This window comes from Syngnathus scovelli, chromosome 18, assembly GCF_024217435.2.
Source record: "Syngnathus scovelli strain Florida chromosome 18, RoL_Ssco_1.2, whole genome shotgun sequence".
NCBI lineage: Eukaryota > Metazoa > Chordata > Actinopteri > Syngnathiformes > Syngnathidae > Syngnathus > Syngnathus scovelli.
In genome coordinates, this window is record NC_090864.1 from 4,197,681 (window position 1) to 4,214,633 (window position 16,953).

At 47.8% G+C, this 16,953-nt stretch overlaps 1 protein-coding gene across 3 annotated transcripts in view; it reads right to left on the bottom strand.

Annotated features, from left to right (window-relative positions):
• The window catches only part of agtr1b (angiotensin II receptor, type 1b), a 29,783-nt gene that overhangs the window by 5,066 nt on the left and 7,764 nt on the right, over positions 1-16,953 (bottom strand). Inside the window, exons 1-2 of one of the 3 annotated variants that reach the window (XM_068648804.1) lie at positions 7,842-7,955; positions 420-2,548 (exon numbers count right to left, since the gene is read on the bottom strand). The exons of 1 other annotated variant lie outside the window; for it this stretch is intronic. The gene's annotated coding sequence lies outside the window, so the exon portion shown is untranslated. Of the gene's footprint in view, positions 1-419; positions 2,549-7,841; positions 7,972-16,953 lie in introns of those variants that run through there. One more of the 3 variants, XM_049749199.1, reaches the window with a different exon arrangement.

A 16,953-nucleotide genomic window follows, 5' to 3' on the forward strand; every position in this document is an offset into this window, starting at 1 on the left:
TTAGGAGGGTGCGGGTTCGATTCCACTTCCGGCCCTCCCTGTGTGGAGTTTGCATGTTCTCCCCGGGCCCGCGTGGGTTTTCTCCGGGCACTCCGGTTTCCTCCCACATTCCAAAAACATGCTTGGTAGGCCGATTGAAGACTCCAAATTGTCCCTAGGTGTGAGTGTGAGTGCGATTGGTTGTCTGTCTCTGTGTGCTCTGCGATTGGCTGGCAACCAATTCAGGGTGTCCCCCGCCTACTGCCCGATGACGGCTGGGATAGGCTCCAGCACGCCCGCGACCCCCGTGGGGACTAAGCGGTTCAGAAAATGGATGGATGGATGGATATATATATATATATTTTTTATTTTTTTTTTTCCTGAATATTTGTGTATTTTTCCATCTACTATCGTGTCTATCTATTGAATTCTTTACTTACTGTCAGCAACCCAATTGTTGAAACCCATCTGATTCCAGATTGTGATGTTTCAAGTTGGGTGTGAAGTCTCACCCCGTAATGGACGGAAGCAAACGTGACTGAGGGGACAATGGGATCCATCCACACAATGACTATAACAGCCGCTTAAAAGGCAACACACCATCTGTATTCTTCATTCAAGTACATGTGCATGCGTCATTGCCTAAATAGTACTGGCTAGCTCATTGATCGTTTCCATGTCTCCAACGTTCACTTTTGTCGTGAAAAGGAGAAATAATTAGACACTAGAGAGAGCTGATGGATTGTTTGGATATAAATATTTGGCTCTCCAGTGCCTGGCCATCCATCCATCCATCCATCCATCCATCCATCCATCCATCCATCCATCCATCCATCCATCCATCCATCCATCCATCCATCCATCCATCCATCCATCCATCCATCCATCCATCCATCCATCCATCCATCCATCCATCCTCTTCCGCTTATCCGGGGTTGGGTCGCGGGGGCAGCAGCTTTGGGAGGGACTCCCAGACTTCCCTCTCCTCAGCCACTTCATCCAGCTCATCCTGGGGGATCCCAAGGCGTTCCCAGGCCAGCCGAGAGTCAAAGTCTGTCCAGCGCGTCCTGGGTCGTCCGCGAGGTCTCCCACCGGTGGGACATGCCCGGAACACCTCCCCAGGGAGGCGTCCAGGAGGCACCCATATGAGATGCCCGAGCCACCTCATCTGGCTCCTCTCAACGTGGAGGAGCAGCGGCTCTACTCTGAGTCCCTCCCGGTTGACCGAGCTTCTCACCTTATCTCTAAGGGAGAGCCCGGACACCCTGCGGAGGAAACTCATTTCGGCCGCTTGTATCCGGGATCTCGTTCTTTCGGTCACAACCCGTAGCTCGTGACCATAGGTGAGGGTAGGAGCGTAGATCGACCGGTAAATTGAGAGCTTTGCCTTTTGGCTCAGCTCTTTCTTCACCACGACGGACTGGTACAGAGTCCGCATTACTGCCGACGCTGTACCGATCCGCCTGTCAATCTCGCGCTCGATCCTGCCCTCACTCGTGAACAATACCCCAAGATACTTGAACTCCTCCACTTGGGGCAGGATCTCATCCCCAATCCGGAGAGGGCATTCCACCCTTTTCCGACCGAGGACCATGGCCTCGGATTTGGAGGTGCTGACTCTCATCCCGACTGCTTCACACTCGGCTGCGAACCGCCCCAGTGAGAGCTGGAGATCACGGCTTGAAGAAGCCAACAGCACCACGTCGTCTGCAAAAAGCAGAGACGCAATGCTGAGGTCCCCAAACCGGACACCCTCAACGCCTCGGCTGCGCCTAGAAATTCTGTCCATAAAAGTTATGAACAGAATCGGTGACAAAGGGCAGCCTTGGTGGAGTCCAACCCTCACTGGGAACGAATTTGACTTACTGCCGGAAATGCGGACCAAACTCTGGCATCGGTGATACAGGGACCGAACCGCCTTTATCAGTTGGCTCGGCACCCTGTACTCCTGAAGCACCCTCCACAGAACTTCCCGAGGGACACGGCCGAACGCTTTCTCCAAGTCCACAAAACACGTGGACTGGTTGAGCGAACTCCCATGCACCCTCGAGGATCCTGCCAAGGGTGTAGAGCTGGTCCACTGTTCCACGGCCAGGACGAAAGCCACACTGCTCCTCCTGAATCCGAGGTTTGACCCCTCGACGGACCCTCCTCTCCAGCACCCCTGAATAGACCTTACCAGGGAGGCTGAGGAGTGTGATTCCCCTATAGTTGGAACACACCCTCCGGTCCCCCTTCTTAAAGAGGGGAACCACCACCCCAGTCTGCCAATCCAGAGGCACCGTCCCCAATGTCCACGCAATGCTGTAGAGGCGTGTCAGCCATGACAGCCCCACAACATCCAGAGCCTTTAAAAACTCTGGGCCGATCTCATCCACCCCCGGGGCCTTGCCCCCGAGGAGTTTTTTGACTACCTCAGTGACTTCGACCCCAGAGATTGGAGAGTCCACCTCAGAGTCTCCAGGACCTGCTTCCACAAGGCGTGTCGGTGGATTTGAGGAGGTCTTCGAAGGACTCTCCCCACCGACTCACGACGTCCCGAGTCGAGGTCAGCAGCACGCCATCTCCACTGTAAGTCAAGTCAAGTCAAGTTTATTTGTATAGCCCTAAATCACAAGCAGTCTCAAAGGGCTTCACATAGACAAACAATTGACAATTATTCTCAAACATCCCCTGATCTTAAGCTTCCAAAAGGGCAAGGAAAAACTCAAAAAGAGGGAGAGAAAACAAACTCCAGCCGAATCGGCTACTACAGGCTAATTAAAGGCCATATCATAGAAATGTGTCTTTAAACGTGTCTTAAATGTTTCTAGTGCGGTAGCAGTTCTAATATCCATTGGTAGGGCATTCCAAAGCTCTGGAGCCCGAATAGATCATGCTCTAGACCCTGCAGACATTTTCTTGGCCCTCAGTGTCACTAGAAGAATGGCGTTTTGCGAACAAAGGTTACGAGACGGAACATAAGGAACAACTAGGTTGACGAGATATGAAGGCGCTAAGCCATGCAATGATTTATAGGTTAATAAGAACCTTGAAGTCACATCTTAAATGGACCGGGAGCCAATGTAAGTTGGCTAATATTGGGGTAATGTAATCAAATTTTCTTGCCCGTGAGAGCAGCCTTGGAGCAGCATTTTGTACTAACTGTAGACTTTTGATGCTGGATTTAGGAAGACCAGAGAATAATGCATTACAGTAGTCCAGGCGCGACGTGATGAACGCATGTATAATAGTTTCCGCATAACGAGAGGATCGGACGAATCTTAGCAATATTACAAAGGTGAAAAAACGCAATTCTGGTTATATTCTTAATGTGCTTTTGAAAGGAGAGCGTTTGGTCAAATATTACCCCAAGATTAGTTACAGTATCGCTCTGAGTGATAGTACGGTTATCTATAGTTATAGTGGTTTCCTTAAATAAGTGTTGATAACAAGTTGGACCAATTATCAACATCTCAGTTTTATCTGGGTTAAGACGAAGGAAGTTGAGAGACATCCATTGCTTGATCTCCGCAAGGCATGCCTCAAGATTACAACAGTCCCGTGGATCTGTCATCGATAACGGCATATATAATTGGGTGTCATCCGCGTAACATTGAAAACTAATATTATATTTACGTATTATGTCCCCAAGCGGAATCATATAAATATTAAATAGAATTGGTCCGAGTACCGATCCCTGTGTGACACCACACGTAATATTATAGCGCTCAGAGGACGTATTGCCATCGACCACTCGGCGCGTCCTGTCTGATAGATAGGAATAGAACCAGCCTAGTGCTGACCCTGAAATACCAACACAACTTTTAAGACGCTCTAATAAAATATCGAAGTCTACAGTGTCGAAGGCAGCACTAAGATCAAGTAGTAACAATACCGATGAAGCATTTGAATCCATAGCTATGAGGAGATCATTAGTAACTTTAGCAAGTGCTGTCTCAGTGGAATTATTAGCTCTAAAACCAGACTGAAAAGATTAATATCGATTATTGGCGACCATGTAATCAATAAGATGCTGCGCTACTACTTTTTCAAGAAGTTTTGCTATGAATGGGAGGTTTGAAACTGGCCTATAATTACTGAGACAGTCCGGGTCAAGATTTGGTCGCTTAAGTAATGGTTTAATGATAGCGGTTTTAAAGGCTGTTGGCACTATCCCAGAGGAGACGGACAGATTAATTATATTTAAGACGGACGGTCCTAACATTTGAAATAATTATTTAAATAGTTTGGCTGGAAGCGGGTCGAGTAAACATGTTGTTTGTTTAGCCGCACTAACCAATTGTGTAAGCCTTTCAAGGGACACGCTTTTAAAATTTGAGAGGGTTATTGCATGATCGTCAGTGCCGGTAATCGGCAGTCTGGACTGAGCGATTGGAATGGTCATCTTGATCTCAGCCCTAATGGAGTCAATCTTTCGAGCCAAAAATTTCATGAACTTGTCAGCTGAGTGGAAGGAGCTATCGAGGGTCGGCTGGCGTAGTGTTAGCTTTGCCACTGTATCAAATAGGTAATTAGGATTGTTTTTATTGAGATGAATGACTTGCGAAAAATAACGAGTTTTTGCGCATCTTTATATTTCAGGAGGCTGTCATGCCATGCCTGATGGAAAACCTCAAGTTTGGTTAAACGCCATCTGCGCTCATGCTTTCTACATAATTGCTTAAGCGTACGTGTTTCATCTGTGAACCATGGAGTAGGCAATCTACGGCGAATTTTCAGACGTAGTGGCGCCACAGAGTCGATGGCATTTAACGATGTCGTATTGAATTCATTTGCAAGATTATCAATAGAGCCGATATATGCGGGAAATATGGCAGTTGCCGGCGACAGTAACTCAGCGCAGATGCAGTCATGGAGTTAATATTACGGCTGCTATAATTCTGATTGCTCTCTTGTCTTTGACAAAGAACTAAAATTTCAAATTTTATTAAGTAATGATCTGACAAAACAGTAGTGTATGGCAGTACTGTTATATTTGAGGTTGCAAGTCCTCGGGATAATACCAGATCTAAGGTATTTCCATTCTTATGCGTTGCTGCCTGTATGGCTTGCGTATCAGTTAAAGTCTGAAAGTTAAAGTTAAAGTCAGTGTCGTCAACACTGCACTGCTTCCCCGTCCTGAGACGCCGGATGGTGGACCAGAATTTCCTCGATGCCGTCCGGAAGTAGTTCTCCATGGCCTTGCCAAACTCCTCCCACGCCCGGGTTTTTGCCTCAGCAACCGTCAAAGCCGCGTTCCGCTTGGCCATCCGGTACCTGTCAGTTGCCTCCGGAGTCCCGCAGGCCAAAACGGCCCGATAGGACTCCTTCTTCAGCTTGACGGGATCCCTTACCGCCGGTGTCCACTGGCGGGTTCGGGGATTGCCGCCACGACAGGTACCAACCACCTTACGGCCACACCTTACGGCTGCCTCAACAATGGAGGCATGGAACATGGTCCACTCGGACTCAATGTCCTCCGCCTCCTCCGGAACGTGGGAAAAGCTCTGCCGGAGGTGGGAGTGGAAGCTCTTCCTGACAGGGGATTCTGCCAGACGTTCCCAGCAGACCTTCACAATACGTTTGGGCCTGCCAGGTCGGACCGGCATTTTCCCCTACCATCGGAGCCAACCCACCACCAGGTGGTGATCAGTTGACAGCTCCGCCTGTCTTTTCACCCGAGTGTCCAAAACATGCGGTCGCAAATCCGATGACACGACTACAAAGTCGATCATCGAACTGCGGCCTAGGGTGTCCTGGTGCCAATTGCACACATGGACACCCTTATGTTTGAACATGGTGTTCATTATTGACAATCCGTGTCGAGCACAGAAATCTAATAATAGAACACCGCTCGGGTTCAGATCGGGGGGGGGGGGGGCGTTCCTCCCAATCACGCCCTTCCAGGTCTCACTGTCATTGCCCACGTGAGCATTGAAGTCACCCAGTAGAACGATGGAGTCCCCAGGAGCGCTCTCCAGCACTTCTTCCAAGGACTCCAAAAAGGGTGGGTACTCTGAGCTGCTGTGGTGGCTGCGGCTCAGGGAGTAGTGCGGGTCGGTTAGTAACCGGAGGGTTGGCGGTTCTATCTCAGCTCTGTCACAGTCACATGTCGTTGTGTCCTTGGGCAAGACACTTCACACACCTTGCCTCCAGGTCGCCATTGTAAATGAGAAAGTGTTCTCAATTGGCTTGCCTGGTAAAACAATGAATTAAAAAAAAAAAATTAAAAAAAAAAAAGCGGCTGTTTGGTGCATAGACACAAACAACAGTCAGGAGGGTAAAAATAGTTACTCGAGGCCTGGAAGAATCACTCAGCCCCTAAAAAAAAAAAACCCAGAGCCTCCAAACTCAACTGTGGGTCAGACATGCTAACCAATAATGAAACACGCTGACGCCAGTTTCACCCATGAGAGCCAATGAAAGACAAAGACGGCGTTCACTTTGATTGGCTGCAAATGACTCCAAAGTGTTGTCAATATGATTCAGTGCAGTTCTGCATGGTTTGGAATAGCAAGCACCAAGATAAGCATCATAATGCTGCTAGAGATGTTGCCCCATCCAAAGCTCACATCCATTCATAGAGCACATTTCAAAACAACAGTACGAAGCCTTCAAATCAAAATCAAATAAAACGATGATCACTTTCTTGGTCACAGACGCTAAGTCCAACTGGATCTAACCAAATGAACTTAACATGCAGGTTTTTTGGAATGTGGGAGGAAGCCAGACTACTACTGAAAGCGCTGTTGAAACATGCAAATTGAAGCCACAACCCCCAGAACTGGGACGCAGACATATCAGACAGACAAACAGACAGACCGACAGACCGACAGACAGACAGACAGACAGACAGACAGACAGACAGACAGACAGACAGACAGACAGACAGACAGACAGACAGACAGACAGACAGACAGACAGACAGACAGACAGAGCGAGAACGTTGAAACAAGTTTTTAAGTGTGTACATTATTTAAATGCCTTTCATTACTGTCTATGGGTCATCTAGAAAAAGTTTACTTGCATCACTGATTTCAGAAATTTGATACATTTGATGACTGATTATTTTAATAATCGGTTGACCATTTGTTGTCGATTATTAGATTATTTTGATTGATTTAAAATTGAAAGTATAGAAAATGCACAAAGAAAAATGATTTTATTCATTTTCTGGTTTGGTCCATGACATGTTAGAAAATACAATGTTTGCCGTTTTTTTAAATTTGAATTGATTTGATGAATTAAAGATAACCAGTCCGCTTTCATGGAGAGCGACAGAAATCGGACAAAATTTACTGTTACTGGACAATTTTAAATTAAAGGTCCAACGAATCGATTTTCCAAAAATAATTGCGTCATTTGAGAATCAATTAGTTGTTGATTTGCACCTCTACTAGAGTTATTATTATTTTTAACTTGAAATGCCATTTACAACGATACACTTGGCTCTCATGAATCGCAGACCTCTTTGTTTTAAAGTCCTTGTTTGACAATTATGTTACAACTGGTAACGGTCCCGAGCGAGCAAGAGAGCCCGTCTCCCTACATGAACTCCGATGAGAGTTTGAAAACATTATGTTAGGCATGAACGTTGCCTCAAACAAGGTCCTCTTCAAAAAGCAAGTCACTCTGCGGAAAAACATCAACCCCCTTTAAAAGCGACATTAGAAGAGGCCCTTATTGACACTAGTCTCCATTTCCTTGCTCTTAAAACTCTCTCACTGGGAAAGTGAAGAGTTCATCAGGCCGGATTGGGATTTCCTCTCCCTTTTACTTCCACATCAACTACTTGACCAAACAACAACAGGTGGAAAAGAAGCTCATTGTAGCCCCCCAGTAATGAATAAAGTTCAAATCAAAGAGAGCTCAGTCTTTACCTGAAGAGATGCTGTGAGAGCGGAAAAGAGCGAGAGACCACCGCCGTGTCGTGTACCACCGGTTGCCTCTGATTCGACTTAACTGGCGCAGCCAGATGAGCAGGACACACACCAACTCGGACTGACCGCCCACCCTATCCACCCAGCCCCTACCCCACCCCTCCCTCTCGCATACACACACAAAGTGATGAATGAGTTACATTGGAGCTTTTACACACTCACATTGTCCTGGCCCATCTCTTGAGTGCGCACACACACACGCACGCACGCACGCACGCACGCACGCACGCACGCACGCACGCACGCACGCACGCACGCACGCACGCACGCACACACTCACGCACACACACACGCGCGCGCGCGCGCGCGCACGCACGCACGCACACACACACACACACACACACACACACACACACACACACACACACACACGCGCGCGCACACGCACACACACACACGCAACACACACACACACACAACCCCACACACAAATAAACACAATCCTTCACAACAGCAACTCTCCATCCAGCCCTTCCTCTTTGCTCCATATCTGCTTTTAATCACTCACTTTCTCTCTCATATGAAGTCTGCTTTCTCTTGCAGGCTTTTAGAAATCAACACTCGCTCGTAAATTACACTTTCAAGGCGGTTCCATCTCATCATGTGACCTGAAAATGAAGGTTGCTGTAGTTAACGAAAAAAAAATCGAAATTGATTATAAAAAGCAAAATGCATAAGAAAATTAAATTGAGGTTAGAATTGAAGGTGAATTTGGAAGAGGAAGGACAAAAGTTGTGAGCACCTTTGCATCACAGCGCCGAGGTTCCAGGATCCAATCTCAGCTTCTACTGTGTATTTTACAAGTTCTTCCCTCCAACGCGTTTTCTCCAGATGCTGCGGCTTCTCCCCACATTCCACAAACATGTTAAAGTTTCCATATGTGTGAAGGGTGCCCACGCCATCGACTGACGACCACGCAGGTCTGACTTCTTCCTGCTCTCCAAAAACATGCGTGTTAGCTCCATGGAAACGGTGGATATGTCCAGATGTGCGACTGATTGTTTGTCTATCCCCTGCCATTAAAAATCGACCAGGTTCTTCCACATTCCCAAAACGTGCAGCCTAGGTTCACTGAAGACTCTAAATTGAAAGAGCATTTTTTTTCTTCTTCACTATTGGTGGCAGAACTTGCTTTCTATCCTTGTGCTTTACTGTACTAAGTTTGGACAAGATGCATTGGCCAAGACCGAACGCCAAACAATCATCCCACCCGAGTGCTTCAAGTATCTTCACCTTCCTCACTTGGTCCTGTTTTGTGCCCAACTTTCATCAATTGTGCCCCCCCCCATCCGTCCCCCTCCACTTCACAAAACATGAAAGCGACAAGCATTCCGATTGTGACAAGATCTGTCATCACTTTGTATTAATAGCCAATGCTAGTTTGCTCACGGCCGGCTGGGGCTATTATAAGGGTGGAGCCGGGCAGTTTTCATCTCTCAACTTTTTTTCCCCCCTGACTTGATGATATTTCCAGAACCATTCAGTTGTCACTCACTCATTCAGCGTTTTTCTCCGACGGGCTTTACAAGAAATGCTCACAAATAGATGAATAGGTCAAAAATGGCGGTGTCATTTTTATCCATCCATCAGTGCTAAACAACATTCTTTTCTTTCTAAAGGTGTGAGAAGTGGGTCACATTCGTCCTCGCTTCTCAGGCCGCACCGTCCGAAGCCGTGACAGCATAAATGGATCGTGATAGATGAGTTGTCCGTCAGCGGCAAAGGCAGTATCGACAAACGAGGAAAGAAAGGAAAAACAAACAGGCTTTTTAAAAGTCCGGCCGGCCGGGCGACTTTGCGGCACTCAGGTGTGACCGAGTCATCGGCTCACAAAGCCGACAGGTGACGGCGAGATGGGAGAATTGTTTGTGAAGCCATGTACCCGAGGCCTCTTCAGTCTTTATGCTTGTCATTAGTCAGGTCGGGCCTGAAATGCGGCAACCGAGCAATTTACACCTCCCGAGTCTCGTATGGCCTCCATTACGCCCGCCAATGAAGAATCCCCCTCATTAGCCGCCGCACCTTCTCCGGACTATCAAACAACGTGGATCTGACCCACGAGAAGGCTCAGGATGTCTGTTATGTATGGAGCGGTGCAAATCCGAGAGGGGCTCTTCACAAAACAAATACTCCACAGAGGAGCCAGGATGATTTGACAATAGCTAGTAGCTAGTGCTGCGCCGCAACACCGATTTACACCCCCTCGGGTGCAGCGAGCGCAAACAGATGGCCGCTTTTTCAGAGTCAAGAAAAAAATTGTGAGAAGCTTTTCTTTTTGTTTGTCCTTGTGGGCTTGCTTCTGAATTGACACCGTAATTCGATAATTATTCGATTCATCGTACTATGTGTGCCGGGAATCCATTGTCCGAGATTGTGATGACTAACGTCCCAAGATATTTTTCATCTCACTTTACAGGCTCCATTTGGAAAACACTTTGATTGAAGAAGAGGCGAAGAGGGCGAGACTCGATCTCGCCTGGAGCTGCGGCACTCCGGCCGTGTTCCCGCTAATCGGATCCCCTATAACACCATTAGCCGCATTCACGCTTAAGCGAGCCATCCGACAAATCGGCGATTACCGGCAGCGGGGGAGGCACTTTTTTGAAATGCCAAACCGTTACCCTCGGCCACCTGCCCAAGGAAAGATGACACCCGACGTTTTGTCACCGGCAGAAAAATGGCTCATCGCCAGTAAATGCAGAAAGATTTCTTCTTCACATATCCAAACGTAAATTTTGTTTTCACACGCGTTTTCCATTTGTTGCTGTTGCACAATCAAAGTTTTGCATTACGGCGTTAGTGAACTTTGGTATCCTCATTTTTGGCCTAGACTGATGTTTTATTGATGAGCGTGGCTTGCTCTCCACTGTCTGGGGTATTTTGTACTTTTGTTACGAAGCCCCTCGCCGCACCCCGCCGTCCCCCAAAATGCATTCATATGTCTTCACCTCAGATTGGGAATGTACTTAAGACACCATGAGTCATAATATAAGGGTATTATTAGAAGCGTGATACTGTTGTGGAGCTACTTTGAAACAATTTGCACAGCAATCTGGTCAGGTTATGATTTATGAGAGGGGAAAGTTGGAACAAATGTTCTGTACACATACACAAATCTGTTTTCATTCTTTTTCATTCATTCTTGGCTGAGACTTTCATTTCTATCAAATTGAGTGAAACAAGAGTTACAGCTAGAATGCAAAAATAATAATGACAAAAATGTCAGGTGTGATTTGTAAACATTGGATTAGATTATTTTTGCAAGGCAGAAATATCAAGAAATTAAATATTAAAACTTGAACTTGCATTTTTTTGGGAGTTTTTAAACTTGCAATTTTTTGTAACATTTTCAATATGTTAGACTTGACACATTATTTACATTGTTGAAATGCTAAACACCATCTGCTGTAGTTCTTCCACATTTGAAAACATTTAGCTTGGTCCCATTTTTCTACCATTTTGTGTCCAGTTAATGTCACGAACGGATGGAGCATGGAGCAGGACGACCAAGTGCAGCTTGAACCAAGGTTTATTGGCGGAACTCAAAATACAGACTCGGTAAACTGACATGACTTAACAAAACAAAATGACTTCCCAACCAAAACATTCTTGAAACCGACAGGAACCAAAAGGACATGAAGACGACACGACAATGATCCGACAGGGAGTGAGGGGCAGACAGGACTTATATACATGACAGGTAACGAGAGGCAGGTGGGAATAATCACACTGATCATGGACACACAGGAGGGGAGGGGCGAGCACACAGACAGAAACCAAGACAACAGACACATAGTGGAGCAGTTGGGGACGAGACGTGACAGAACCCTTCCCACAAGGGACGGCTCCCGACGTCCCCCAAAAAAACTAGGGGAACCGAACCGCAGTCGGGCGGCGACTTGGGGAACCGAACCGCACACGGGCGGCGACTTGGGGAACCGAACCGCACTCGGGCGGCGACTTGGGGAACCGAACCGCACTCGGGCGGCGACTTGGGGGACAGAACCGCACTCGGGCAGCGACTTGGGGGACAGAACCGCACTCGGGCAGCGACTTGGGAGACAGAACCGCACTCGGGCGGCGACTTGGGGAACCGAACCGCACTCGGGCGGCGACTTGGGGAACCGAACCGCACTCGGGCGGCGACTTGGGGAACCGAACCGCACCGCACTCGGGCGGCGACTTGGGGAACCGAACCGCACTTGGGCGGCGACTTGGGGAACCGAACCGCACCGCACTCGGGCGGCGACTTGGGGAACCGAACCGCACCGCACTCGGGCGGCGACTTGGGGAACCGAACCGCACCGCACTCGGGCGGCGACTTGGGGAACCGAACCGGACTCGGGCGGCGACTTGGGGAACCGAACCGCACTCGGGCGGCGACTTGGGGAACCGAACCGCACTCGGGCGGCGACTTGGGGAACCGAACCGCTTACGGGCGGCGACTTGGGGAACCGAACCGCACACGGGCGGCGACTTGGGGAACCGAACCGCACTCAGGCGGCGACTTGGGGAACCGAACTGCACTCAGGCGGCGACTTGGGGGAACCGAACCGCACTCGGGCGGCGACTTGGGAGACAGAACGGCACTCGGGCGGCGACTTGGGGAACCGAACCGCGCTCGGGCGGCGACTTGGGGAAACAGAACCGCGCTCGGGCGGCGACCTAGGGGACAGAACCGCACTCCGGCGGTGACCTATGGGACAGAACCGCACTCTGGCGGCGACTTGGGGGACAGAACCGCACTCGGGCGGCGACTTGGGCAACCGAACCGCACTCGGGCGGCGACTTGGGAGACAGAACCGCACTCGGGCGGCGACTTGGGAGACAGAACCGCACTCGGGCTGCGACTTGGTAGACAGAACCGCACTCGGGCGGCGACTTGGGAGACAGAACCGCACTCGGGCGGCGACTTGGGAGACAGAACCGCACTCGAGCGGCGACTTGGGAGACAGAACCGCACTCGGGCGGCAACTTGGGGAACAGAACCGCACTCGGGCGGCGACTTGGGGAACCGAACCGCGCTCGGGCGGCGACTTGGGGAACCGAACCGCGCTCGGGCGGCGACTTGGGGAACCGAACCGCGCTCGGGCGGCGACTTGGGGAACCGAACCACGCTCGGGCGGCGACTTGGGGAACAGAACCGCGCTCGGGCGGCAACTTGAGGGACAAAACCGCACTCGGGCAGCAACTCAGGAGCAGAACCGCAATCGGCGGAAACTCGGGGACAGAACCGCAATCGGCGGAAACTCGGGGAAACACAACCGCACTCTGCGGCGACTCGGGGAAACAGAACCGCAATCAGCGGCATACGAAAGTCAGCGCCGCAATCGGCGGCATTTGAAAGTCCTGATCGCGATCAGCGTCAATCGGAAGGCGGAGCTGTGGCAGCAGCATGAGCCACCACGCGCCACAGCAGTGGGAGTGGGGCCAGGGACGATCGCGGGTCCGGCGCAGCTGGCCCGAAATCTGGCGACGCCCGCAGGTCCTGCACGCTGGGATGGAGCCCGGTGGTGGCCGCGAGTCCGATGGCGCCGGGGGGCACTCCGATAGCGGCCGCGGGTCCGGCGTCGCGGCAGCGAAATCCGATGACGGTCGCAGAGGCGATGGTGCCGGGAGGAACTCCGATGCCGGCCGAGGGTCCGGCGTCGCGGGAGCGAAGTCCGATGACGGTCGCGGAGCCGATGGCGCCGGGGAGGAATTCCGATGGCGGCCATGAGTCCGGCGTCACTGGAGCAAGATCCGATGGCGGCTGCAAGCCCATGGCGCTGGAACATGCTCGGATGTGGATCGGGCGTCGCAGCGGGAGCTGGTGGTGAAGGGGGGTCCAAGCGCTGGTCGCTGTGAGGGTCGGATCATTCTGTCACGAACGGATGGAGCATGGAGCAGGACGACCAAGTGCAGCTTGGACCAAGGTTTATTGGCGGAACTCAAAATACAGACTCGGTAAACTGACATGACTTAACAAAACAAAATGACTTCCCAACCAAAACATTCTTGAAACCGACAGGAACCAAAAGGACATGAAGACGACACGACAATGATCCGACAGGGAGTGAGGGGCAGACAGGACTTATATACATGACAGGTAACGAGAGGCAGGTGGGAATAATCACACTGATCATGGACACACAGGAGGGGAGGGGCGAGCACACAGACAGAAACCAAGACAACAGACACATAGTGGAGCAGTTGGGGACGAGACGTGACAGTTAAGAGTGATGCTGTCCTTGTAAACTGAAGTTTTTAACCAGCTATCTCGGGCTGGGTGATATGGCTTTGAAAAAAAGAGCACTAAAATCTTGCCAATCCAATTTTGATAACAGAAAAAGCGAGTGACAATGCCATTGTTTGAACCAAGTTTTGCTTTTTGTTTTTTTTCTCCTTATGGGATTTGCTTTATTTCTCTTGATACTACTAATCAAGCACAAACAGTTTTCCCTCATGTTTTTTTCCCAGCAGCAACTCCCACAGAAATAATTTAGCTTTTTTTTTTTTTTTTACAGATTAAATAAGTGTTTCCTTGAATCAAAACATGTATGCACAGTCCTTGAAATAAAAAATAAAAAAATACACTTGTTTTCTAATGGCAGCATAAACAAAATAGTATTTGCAGCTTGGTCAGCTTAAAAGTTTACTGTAAATGCTGAAAAAAAAAAATTCTTGCTGAACATTCCATGTTTAACCACAGCCGCATGTTCGCTTCCCCTTTTTTGGAGGTAAGTTTAGCGTAACCAATCCTGACTGTTTATGGTAAATCTTGTGACAAGGTAAGTAACAATGGCGGTCTTGTCTACACACGGCCACAACATATGCTTGACATTGGAATAATGTTTTGATTCGCACGCCACCGCCCTTTCCAACCCCATAAATGTCCAAACGTTATAAGCATTTCTCCCATTTTCAAACGTTATATAACATTTGTTAGGCTTCAACTGAATTCCAAACTCTATTTGAATTTAATATTCTATTCCCAGATCCTTTCAGATGAGAGCAATCTAGTGTAAGCCCCTCTCAACCTAAATAAATATCATACGCCAGTGTAACGCAATACTTTAAATGGCCCGCTAACAACCTCAAAACATTTTTTCACCTTGCTCAAACTTTCAACTATTGAACGAACACATACGCATAAGAGCAAGTAGATGAACCTGATGTCTGATATTACAACTGACACTTTCATCTTGAAACTTGCCCAACATTTCTTACAAGAAACGTCACTATTCTAACTTCCCCTAAACGTGAAGAAAGCAAACATGATGTGCTTTCTTTTAATCGTTGAATTCAGTTGAATTTTACTTTAAAAGTATCACAAAATATACAGGACTGTCTCAGAAAATTAGAATATTGTGGTAAAGTTCTTTATTTTCTGTATAGAATTACACATATATGCTTTGTAGCTATAATCCCTCATATTTATATTTGGTTTTATACTGATGTTCATTAATGTGCATTGTCCCTATTCAAATAAATAAATAAATAAATAAATAAATAAATAAATAAATAAATAAATAATATTTATTTAAACGCATAGTTTCTTCTTAAATAAATTTGCAACCATTGTGCTAACATTTCAAAAATGCCATAACCAAGTTAACAAGTTAACATCAAGGTTAGCATCATAGCCTTTTAAAATAACACAATAACTCAACTTATGCAGAATAATGCCATAATAAGAATATTGCTTTTGTTCTTCTTCTTGTGTGGCAATGCTTCAAGGCAGAATGACAGCACTAAAGCTGACTCCGAATTATGCGCCGCAAAATTGTCAACAGGAGGAGTGAAGCCTCGCCCATTCAACACCAACAATTTGATTAAATGTCTGAAGAACTCCAGTTAGAGACATACCTTGGAGAGACAGCAACTGCTTCCAAAGACCACCCACTGGAGTACGGGAGGATTTATAAATTCTGTGACGCTTGTATCATTTGACGCGCATTTGATTTGAGGTTTGGTAAATGGTTCTTTTTGGAGTAATGTGATTACAATTGGATTGTGGTCAACTTTTCCACATTCATTTACTAAGTAACCAGAAATACAATTGTCTCCTTTTGCCAGACATAACAAACAAAAATGTGCAGGACTCCGACTGGGCAGGAACAATACTCATGTTTTGTATGTACGTACGTGGGTAGTGCACGTCTCAAGGACGGACTTGACTTGACTCATGTCAAGGCTTGGACAATATTTGTGGCCGTTGCTATCTTGATTAGCGTGACTCAACCTGTTCTTCCGTGTCAGGATGACGCAAAATCAACCACTTAGAGATTACAATCTCAAGCATTTTCGGTTGGCCAAGATTTTGTAGTATTTACTGGAAAATATTGTATAAATCCAACATAAAAAATTGATTCTATACCATTTTACATGTACCCGTGTCACGTCATGGAAGTCTCTGACCTGTGAAATATGTGTCGCCCTTGCACACTCTTCTGTTTTGCAGATATGTGAAAGACAACTAATGTTTTACACAAACAGGAAGCGCCCCCTCCACCCCTTAAGATGGTGGATGGTGAGGGGGGGGGGGAAGAGCCAGTTATGGGCCTCCAAAGAGTCACATTGTTTACGTCAGGGCTCCCCAAGGTTGACTTTTTAAATCTACACAAAGGGAAGGATGGGAAAGACTGTCAGTTCCTCTGCACGTACGTTTCCGAAGGACGTGATGCCATCTTTTTGAAAATGATGAGCTTTATACTTCCCTCAGTTGCTTTGAGCTTCAGCGGGGGATGTTTTGAATTGAAAACAGGGCGAATTGTCGTGAGTCACTGCGTCGGCGGCTGTTGCTGCCGTAGAGCAGGAAGTCGGGCTTTTATGAAAGACATTTATCTTTCAAGTACACAAGACGACCATTATAAAACGATAAACAAACAAATGATAATCTAATCTAATCTAATCTAATCTAATCTAAAGGCTCTTCAACTAAAGTGTTCAAATATTTTAACTCATGTATTCCCAAAGCGGTTTTTGTCTTTCTCGGGTCAGATTGTGATTCCTGATTGCGAATCATGATTGTGCAAAGTACACATTAAAAAATGAAATCACATATGTATGT